Genomic DNA, 8,803 nt, shown 5'->3' with positions numbered 1-8,803 from the left:
GGAAGCTCTGAGTTTCATTCACTATACTCTTTATCCTCTTTCTTGAAGTTCATGAGATGACTCTTGAATGATGTGTTGTACCACTCTATCAGTTACCTCTTTCTACCAAAAAAAATCCTGCAAACAATCCTGAAACACTGTAGCTTGAAACAAAAAACATCTATTTCATAAGTTTGAAGGTTGACACGGCTGGATTTGATAGGGTGTTTTTTTTCTGGTCATGACTGGGACTCATGTCTGGGAATTGGCTGGCTTTTGGCTAATCTAGGATGACTTCAGATAGGATGATTAAAGAGAATCATCTCTGCACCACATGTGTTTCATCTGCTATCAGGCTAATCCAGGTATGTTCTTATGGCAATGGCAGAGGGCAAAGGTCAAATGGAAACATGGAAGGGTTCTTGAGTCCCAGGCTCAGAACTGGCCCTGAGCCATTTCCCTGCAGTCTATTAGAAAAAGCAAGTCATAGGTCAACCGAGATTTGATGTGTGGGGAAATGACTCTACCTCTTTAGTGAGAGGAGGTGGAAAGTCACATGTCAAAGGGTATGGACACCGAGACATGTGAAAAATTGAGGCCATTTGAGCACGCAATGGTTCTACATCTATTGTGCTTTTTTTCTCTATCAGTTTTATTGAGATATAATTTACATACCATATAGCTCACCCATTTAAAGTATACAACTCAATGGTTCTTACTATATTTGCAAGGCTGTGCAAGCATCATCGCAATCACTTTTAGAACATTTTCATCACCCTGTAAAGAAACCCTGTACCTTCTCCAAGATGCTTTCTCTGACTCCCATGCTAGAGTTAATCCTTTATTCCCCTGTGTGGTCTTGTATGTATTGTTCTATTGCAGAACTCTATTGCAATTTATTTTTATTGAAGCCCAACATTGTACTTTATTCAGTTTTTACATTCCCAGTATCTAGCACAGTGTCTGATTGATAGTAGGTATTCAATAAATATCTACCAAAAAGAAGAGACACAAGGTTTTGCCAGCTCAACCCAGCAGTTTACTCATTGCCATTTCTTGGGCCTATGGCAGAAGTCCAAAAGTATATGTTTTTACTGGTGCAACTTTCAGCCACTTTCTACACCTGGCCATGGTTGGGCAATTGTTCACTTTGATGAATCATTCCAGTTGCTCTCAGCATGCTGCTGAGCACTTCGCTTTTCTTTCTATCAGGGTCGTTATCAAATAAGATGACAAACTATTGAAAGTGAAATTATGGGGAATTACAAAGTAATAGGGTGGGGAGGTTTGCTTCATCATCTGCTAGAAGTTTGGAACACACTGTCCCTGTGTACCTCCCATTTCCTTTCTGTCTAATAACAACAGGTACATTTACTCTGTGCCAGGGACTATGCACGCATCAGCATTAATGCTTTCTTATCGGGATCAAACAAAACACGTTTTAAGACAGTCTTTCACGAAGCCAAGACAGATTTATCTATGGCACTTCAAACCAGCAGCTTTGTGAGAACAGAGGCTGGGCTGTCTTTCTTTCTCAGCATCTACTCTTATGCATTTAGTAAGAATCCTGAATGAAATATAAAAGCTAAAAAACATGTATCATGAAAGACTTTAGAGTGAAATAGGGAGTCAGATACAAATAAAAGCCATTTTATTCAGCTCTGATGAGTTTTTTAAAGCTCAGTTTACATATGGCAGTATACTTTCTAGGTGAGAAAATTTTTGTCTTTTGGGAGTTCTTGGAAGATTTTGATAGTATACACTTTAAAAATGGAAGATTGTCAAGGCTTTCCTCCTGGTTTGCATGTACTGTGAATACTAAAATCACATTTCAATGTGGTAAAGTTTGCTCCCAGATTTGTCACTAACTGGCTGTAGGAACTTGGGTAAGTTGCTTCATTTCTCCCAATTTCCTTGTAGCTTATAAATTCTATAAGTGTTAAATTGACAGATATGTGCAATACTTTTATATGTATGTTGTTGGAGAGAATATATGGACTTACACATTTATAAATATTATACATTTATAAAAAGCAACTTTTCAAAAACAGTAATAAGGATCTTTCTATGGGAGAAAACTGAATCCTGTTATGATTATAATTTCTTTAAAAATTAGTTTAAGAAAATTGGTTTATTAGTTATCTTTTTTACTTAGCAATATTACCTCAAATACATGGCTTAAGGCAACACACATTTCTTATGTCATGGTATTTATGGATAAGGAATCTGAGCATAGCTTAACTGTTTTAGGGTATTAAAAGGCCACAATCAAGGCATCAACTGGGCCTGCTGTCTTATCCGAGACCTGACTGGGGAAGGATCCGCTTTCAAGCTCATGTAGTTGGTTGGAAGTATTCGATTTTGTCCAGGTTGTCACACTGAGGGACTCAGTATGTTGCTGGCCGTTAACCAGAGGCTGCCCTCAGTTGCTTGCTACTTGGCTCCCCTCTTAGTCAGCCCACAGCATGATAGCTTGCTTCTCCAAAGCCAAGAGGGAGAGTTTCCTAGCAAAACGAGCAACAGTGTTACACCATGTTGTCACACATATGTATTCATGTATATTCTGTCACATTTGCTGTATTCCATTGATGAGAAGCAAGTCACAGGTCCCATCAATACTCAAGGGGAAAGGGTCACACAAAGCATGAGCACCAGGAAGTTGGGATCAAGGGGACCACTTTGGAGTCTATGTGCCACAATTGGAAAATTACAAAATGTATATGAACAGTAAAGTAGGATGAAATTCTAAGAGCGACATCATCCCCAAACAGGCACACATACAAACCTTCCAACAAGGGAAACACCCTGTCCTCCATTTCAGAAAATGCTGCCATCTATAGCTCAGTCTTCAAACCTGGGAGATACCCTTGGCTCTTTGCTCTCTCTAGCCAGCCTACTCCCAACCCAATCCACCAATAAGATCTGAACATGACCATTCTATTTCCACTGTTTCCCCACTATTCACTTACCAATGTCTTTCCCCCAAACACGGTTTGACCATACCTCTCAACTGGCTTTCTGGATTCCACTCTTGCCGTTTCTTATGATCCACTCTTCATACAATAGCCAGAGTGCTTTTCTTAAAACGTAAATCAGATCATGTTATTCTCCTGCTTAAAATCTTTCATTAGCTTCCCACTGGATGTAAATAAAGCCCAAACTCCTTTATCTGATCTATAGGACCCAAAATAAACTGACCTCTGTCTATTTCTCTAACCTCATCTGTTCTATTTCTCTTTATACACAACTGCATTGTTAATTTGTTATAATGACATATTTTAGATCTCATAATCTAAAAATAAATAAGATTAGCATTATTAAATCTAACAGAATACAATATCACTTGAACAGAATAAAGTAAGTTTTAATAAAGCTAAGCATTTGAGACTAAAAAAAAATTTTAATGAAAGAAACATTATTTAGAAATAATGGCTTTATGGGTGATCCATCGAATCATGTATCAGATAATTTGATCAAAATGAGATATCTTAGGGCGCCTGGGTGGCTCAGTTGGTTAAGCAACTGCCTTCGGCTCAGGTCATGATCCTGGAGTCCCGGGATCGAGTCCCACATCGGGCTCCCTGCTCAGCAGGGAGTCTGCTTCTCCCTCTGACCCTCCTCCCTCTCGTGCTCTCTCTCATTCTCTCTCTCACAAATTAAAAAAAAAAAAATTAAAAAAAAATGAGATATTTTAAATTAGATATACTTTTGAAATGATATAAAATCCCAACTTAAACTACTAACATACATTGAAACTAAAATAAGGTAACATGTTTATCCACAAAGTGGTAAATTTTATTATTTTGGGAGGGGGTCAGGAAAAATTTATTATATATGTGGTTTATTAGTTCAGCTTAATCAAAATTGGAGTTAAAATCATGTCCATAATAAATTCTAAAGGTAGAATTACACATTCATAGAAGTTAGTTTTCTTATATTTCTTATTGGTTAAAGCCAGGAAAATTCACTTTCTAATTATGTGGGTCCAAATGATTCATTTATCATAGACTACCCAAGCCACCCGGGTGTGTTCACCCAGACAAATTAAATCTGAATTAAATCTGAATTTAACAGCTCAGTAGTTGAATGAACTTGTTCAGTATATTCAAACTCCTGAGCCTGTTTGCTCATAAGCAAACAGGGATAATAATACCTACCTCTCGAGTTATTTTAAGGATTAAATGAGGCAACTTATTTATTGGCACATTCATTGTAGGTACCTGTATAAGTTGTCCTCTCTTTTTCATCACTGCTTGGCTAATCAACCTGAGAGTACCATAGATTGATCTCTTTTCTATTTCTATTCCCCTTATGTTAGACCCAGGATCAACTTGGGCAGAAGAATTAGAAAAGTATCATAAAGGCAGAATCATCAAGACTTGTCTGACATAGAGGAAGAATAAGACGGAAGCCACATAGGAGTCCACGATTTCAATTGGATGTGATAAATTACATAGGCATGCTGAAGGAATTTGCATTTATTTGTGGATAGGTAAATCATGGACCATGACAGAACACTTCAGTAAGTGATATTTTTTACTTATTGAATAATCTATGCCACTGTACCCCTCCCCTATGTTTTGAATGTAATGAGTATTAATTTGAAATAGGAAATCTATGTGGTTGTTTAGGGTATTTTAGAAAAATTGTCAAGTATTGAATGTAATGCAAATTCATTACTTATATTTCTCACCAGAAGTAGTTGTTTTATCAGATGAGTATTATTTCATTATTATTTCATTTCCAGAGCAACAGGGCCTTTTGAATATCTCAGATTACTTTTGGGAAAAAAGACATTACAGTTATTTGCAATTTAATGAAGAAAATTCTTTTATGGCTTCTCACTTTGGGATGCTGTTAGATTGTGTTGGCATGGTGTAGGGAGAATCTTCTAAGTTCTACAAACTCTTGGTGGTTTTTAACTTTGTCTTAGATTCTAAAATATCACCGTATAATTTTTAGCATGGAGAGGCACTATTTCATTAACTTAGCCTGATTGGGTTAATAACCTACCAAAACAAACTCAATGAAAATTCTTTAACTTTCTTTTTTAACCCTGAAGCCAATAGCTTATTCCTTGGTTAACCATGGTGTGCAATAATAGAAGATATATATATTGATCTCTGCCCTGTTTCTGGCACAGAGCTCCTAAAACCTGTGTAATTTCCTAAGGGAAAAGAGCACGAGGAGTATCTTTTGTCTCATTGAAGTGACTCTGGGTGGGGTCCTGGATGGGTCCGGGACGGGGGCTGGTCACCAGAAAGACAAAACCATGATTAGAAGCTTGGAATTTTCAGCTCCACCCTCTCATCCTCCAGACAGGAGAGAAGGGCTGGAAATGGAGTTGGTAATTGATCATGCCTATGTGAGGAAGCCTCATAAGATCCCCATAGCATGGGGCTTGGGGAGCTTCCAGGTGGGTGAATACATATACACCAGGAGGGTGACGTACCTTAACTCCATGGGGACAGAAGCTCCTGTGCTCGATTCACTCCCAGACTTCTCCTTATGTATCTCTTCATCTGGCCCTTCATCTGTATCCTTTATCATATCCTTTAGTAAACTGGTAAACATAAGTGTTTTTCCTGAATTCTGTGAATCACTCTAGCAAATTAACTGAATCCAAAGCGGGGGTTGTTGGAGTCTCCAGTCTATAGCCAGCTGGTCAGAAGCAAGACGATAACCTGGGTTTGTGCCTGGAGTCTGAAGTGGGGGATGGGATTTGGGGGTGGGGCAGTCTTGTGGGATTGAGCCCTTAACCTGTGGGATCTGAGTTGTCTGCTGGTAGATAGTATCAGAATTGAGTTAAATTGTAGGACACCCACCTGGTATTAGAGAGACTTGGTTGGTGTGTGGAAAAACCATGTATTTGGTGACCAAAAGTGAATTGTTTTGTGTGAGTAGTAAAGAAGAGTCACAGGGAAGAGACACACAGTAGGGAAGAGTGTGTTTTTCCCTGCAACAGAGGTAGACAGAACTGAATTTTTCAGTACATATGAACAGGCAAATTCTATCTTCCCTTTGGGTTTGTTGACGGGTAGGGTGACCAGCTGTCCCAGTTTGCTCAGGCCTGTTCTGGTTTTATCACTGAAAGTTCCACATCCTCAGAAGACCCTCAGCCTTGGGCAGACGAGGATAAGTGGTTACTCTATCAGGTTTGTTAGGCAAAAATGTTTATTGAGCACCCACTTCATGCCAGGCTTTAGAGTTACAGTGTTGAGCAAAACACACACTGTCCCTGCCCTCAAGCAACTTAGATATATGTGCACCTAGTCCACCCAAATCACATGGAAATACAACCAAGATGAGCAAGCAGACAGGGGTAGACTGGGCTTTGACCACGTGATTAGTATATTTTAAAATTTCATTTTCCAATTGGTTACCACTGTTATGCAGGAAAGTCCTATTGATTTCTGTATATTGGTTTCATATCCTGCCAGTGTGCTTAAATCTCTTAAATTGGTAATATATTTAGATGCTCTTGGATTTTCTGTATTACAGAATCATATTTTCTGTGAATGAAAATTCATTTTCTTTTTTTCTAATTCTTTCATACCTTATTTTCTTATTTTATTGCACTGATTAGGACTTCCAGAATGTTACTGAATAGAAGCAGTGATAGCAGACATCCTGATCTTGTTCCTCATTTTAAAGGGAAAATTACACATTTTATCGTTAACTATGATCTTAGATGTGTGTGGTTGTTTTTTGTTTGTTTGTTTTGTTTTTGTTTTTTTTTTTTGGAGAGAGAGAGTGTGCATGAGCGAGAGGGGGTGGAGGGGAGAGGGAGGAGAGAGAATCTTAAGCAGGCTCCATGCTTAGCACAGAGCCCGAGACAGGGGTCTCGATTTCACAGTCATGACCTGAGCCAAAATCAATAGTCAGTTGCTTAACAAATCGAGCCACCCAGGTGCCCCTTAGATGTGTTTTTAAGAAGATAATCATTATAAGGTTAAAGTTTCCTTCTGTTCCTATTTGCTAGAAGTATATTTCTCATTAATTTCAGAGGTAGAATTCAGTGATTCATCAGTTGCATAAAACACCCAGTGCTCATCACATCACGTGCCCTCTTTAATGCTCATCACCCAATTATATCTTCCCCCTACCCATCTCCCCTCCAGCAACCCTCAGTTTGTTTCCTAGAGTTTAGCATCATATGATCCTCTCAATAGATGCAGAAAAATCATTTGACACAATACAGCATCCTTTCGTGATAAAAACTCTCTACAATGTAGGGATAGAAGGAACATACCTCAATATCATAAAAGCCATCTATGAAAAACCCACAGCGAATATCATCCTCAATGGGGAAAAACTGAGAGATTTTCCCCTAAGGTCAGGAACATGACAGGGATGTCCACTCTCAACACTGTTGTTCAACATAGTACTAGAAGTCCTAGCATCAGCAATCAGAAAATAAAAAGAAATAAAAGGCATCCAAATTGGCAAAGAAGTCAAACTTTCACTCTTCGCAGATGACGGAATACCCATTTCTACCCTATGTAGAAAACCCAAAAGGCTCCACTCCAAAATTGCTAGAACTAATATAGGAATTCAGCAAAGTTGCAGGATGTAAAATCAATGCACAGAAGTCAGTTGCATTTCTATACACTAACAATGAGGCAGAAGAAAGAGAAATCGAGGAATTGCTAAAAGCTTTATTAGAAATCACTGTTGAATTTCATTGAGCATTTTCTCTGCATCTATTAAGACAATTAGAAACATTTTCCTTTTATTCTGTTGATAGGATGATTTAAGTGGCAAATCCCATATATTCTTGAGATAACTCATGTTGTTCATGGTACCATGTTTACATGTGGTACATAATTTGCTAATGTTTTATGTAAGGTTTTGCATTTTGGTAAGGTATAATATTAACCTAAATTATTGTTTCTCATACTGTCATTTTCTGGTATATTCTTGTGTATCAATTAGCTTTTGCTGCATAAAAGAAAAAAACAAAAACCACTTCATAACTTAGTTGCTTAAAACACAAACATTTACTATTTTACATGATTCTCTGTCAGCTATGGGTAGTTTTTCTGATCAGAGGTCAATCAAGTGGCAGCTTGGCTGGGCCTGGATGATCTGAGATAGCAACAGACATGTCTGGTGCTTGGCAGGATGGTTGATTTAGGAAGCCTTGGTTGAGAAGGTCTGTCCCTGCTCCATATGGTCTCGAACCCTCTAAAAGGCTGGCTCAAATTGTAACTTTTTCACATGCTAGTTTCAGGGTTCTCAAGAGCTACAAGAAAAAATAAAACCCAAATATGCAAACACTTTTCAAGTCTCTGTGTCACATTTACTCCTGTCCCATTGGCCAAAGCCAGTGACACGGCCAAGTCTAAAGACACATGAGAGGATAACACAAAGGATGGGAATTATTGTGGCCCTTCTATTTATTTATGTATTTATTTATTTATTTTTAATTGTCAAAATTTTTTAATTATTATGTTAATCACCATACATTACATCATTAGTTTTTGATGTAGTGTTCCATGATTCATTGTTTGCATATAACACCCAATGCTCCATGCAATACATGCCCTCTTTAATACCCATCACTGGGCTAACCCATCCCCCACCCCCCTCACCTCTAGAACCCTCAGTTTGTTTCTCAGAGTCCATAGTCTCTCATGGTTTGTCTCCCCCTCCAATTTCCCCCCTTCATTCTTTTCTTCCTTCTATCTTCTTCTTCTTTTTTTTTAAATATATAATGTATGATTTGTTTCAGAGGTACAGATCTGTGATTCAACAGTTTTACACAATTCACAGCACTCACCATAGCACATACCCTCCCCAGTGTCTATCACCCAGCCACCCC

The sequence above is a fragment of the Neomonachus schauinslandi genome, chromosome 6 (genome assembly GCF_002201575.2).
Source record: "Neomonachus schauinslandi chromosome 6, ASM220157v2, whole genome shotgun sequence".
Taxonomy (NCBI): Eukaryota; Metazoa; Chordata; class Mammalia; order Carnivora; family Phocidae; genus Neomonachus; species Neomonachus schauinslandi.
The sequence above is the reverse complement of the archived record's forward strand: the minus strand, read 5'-3'. Positions refer to the sequence as shown.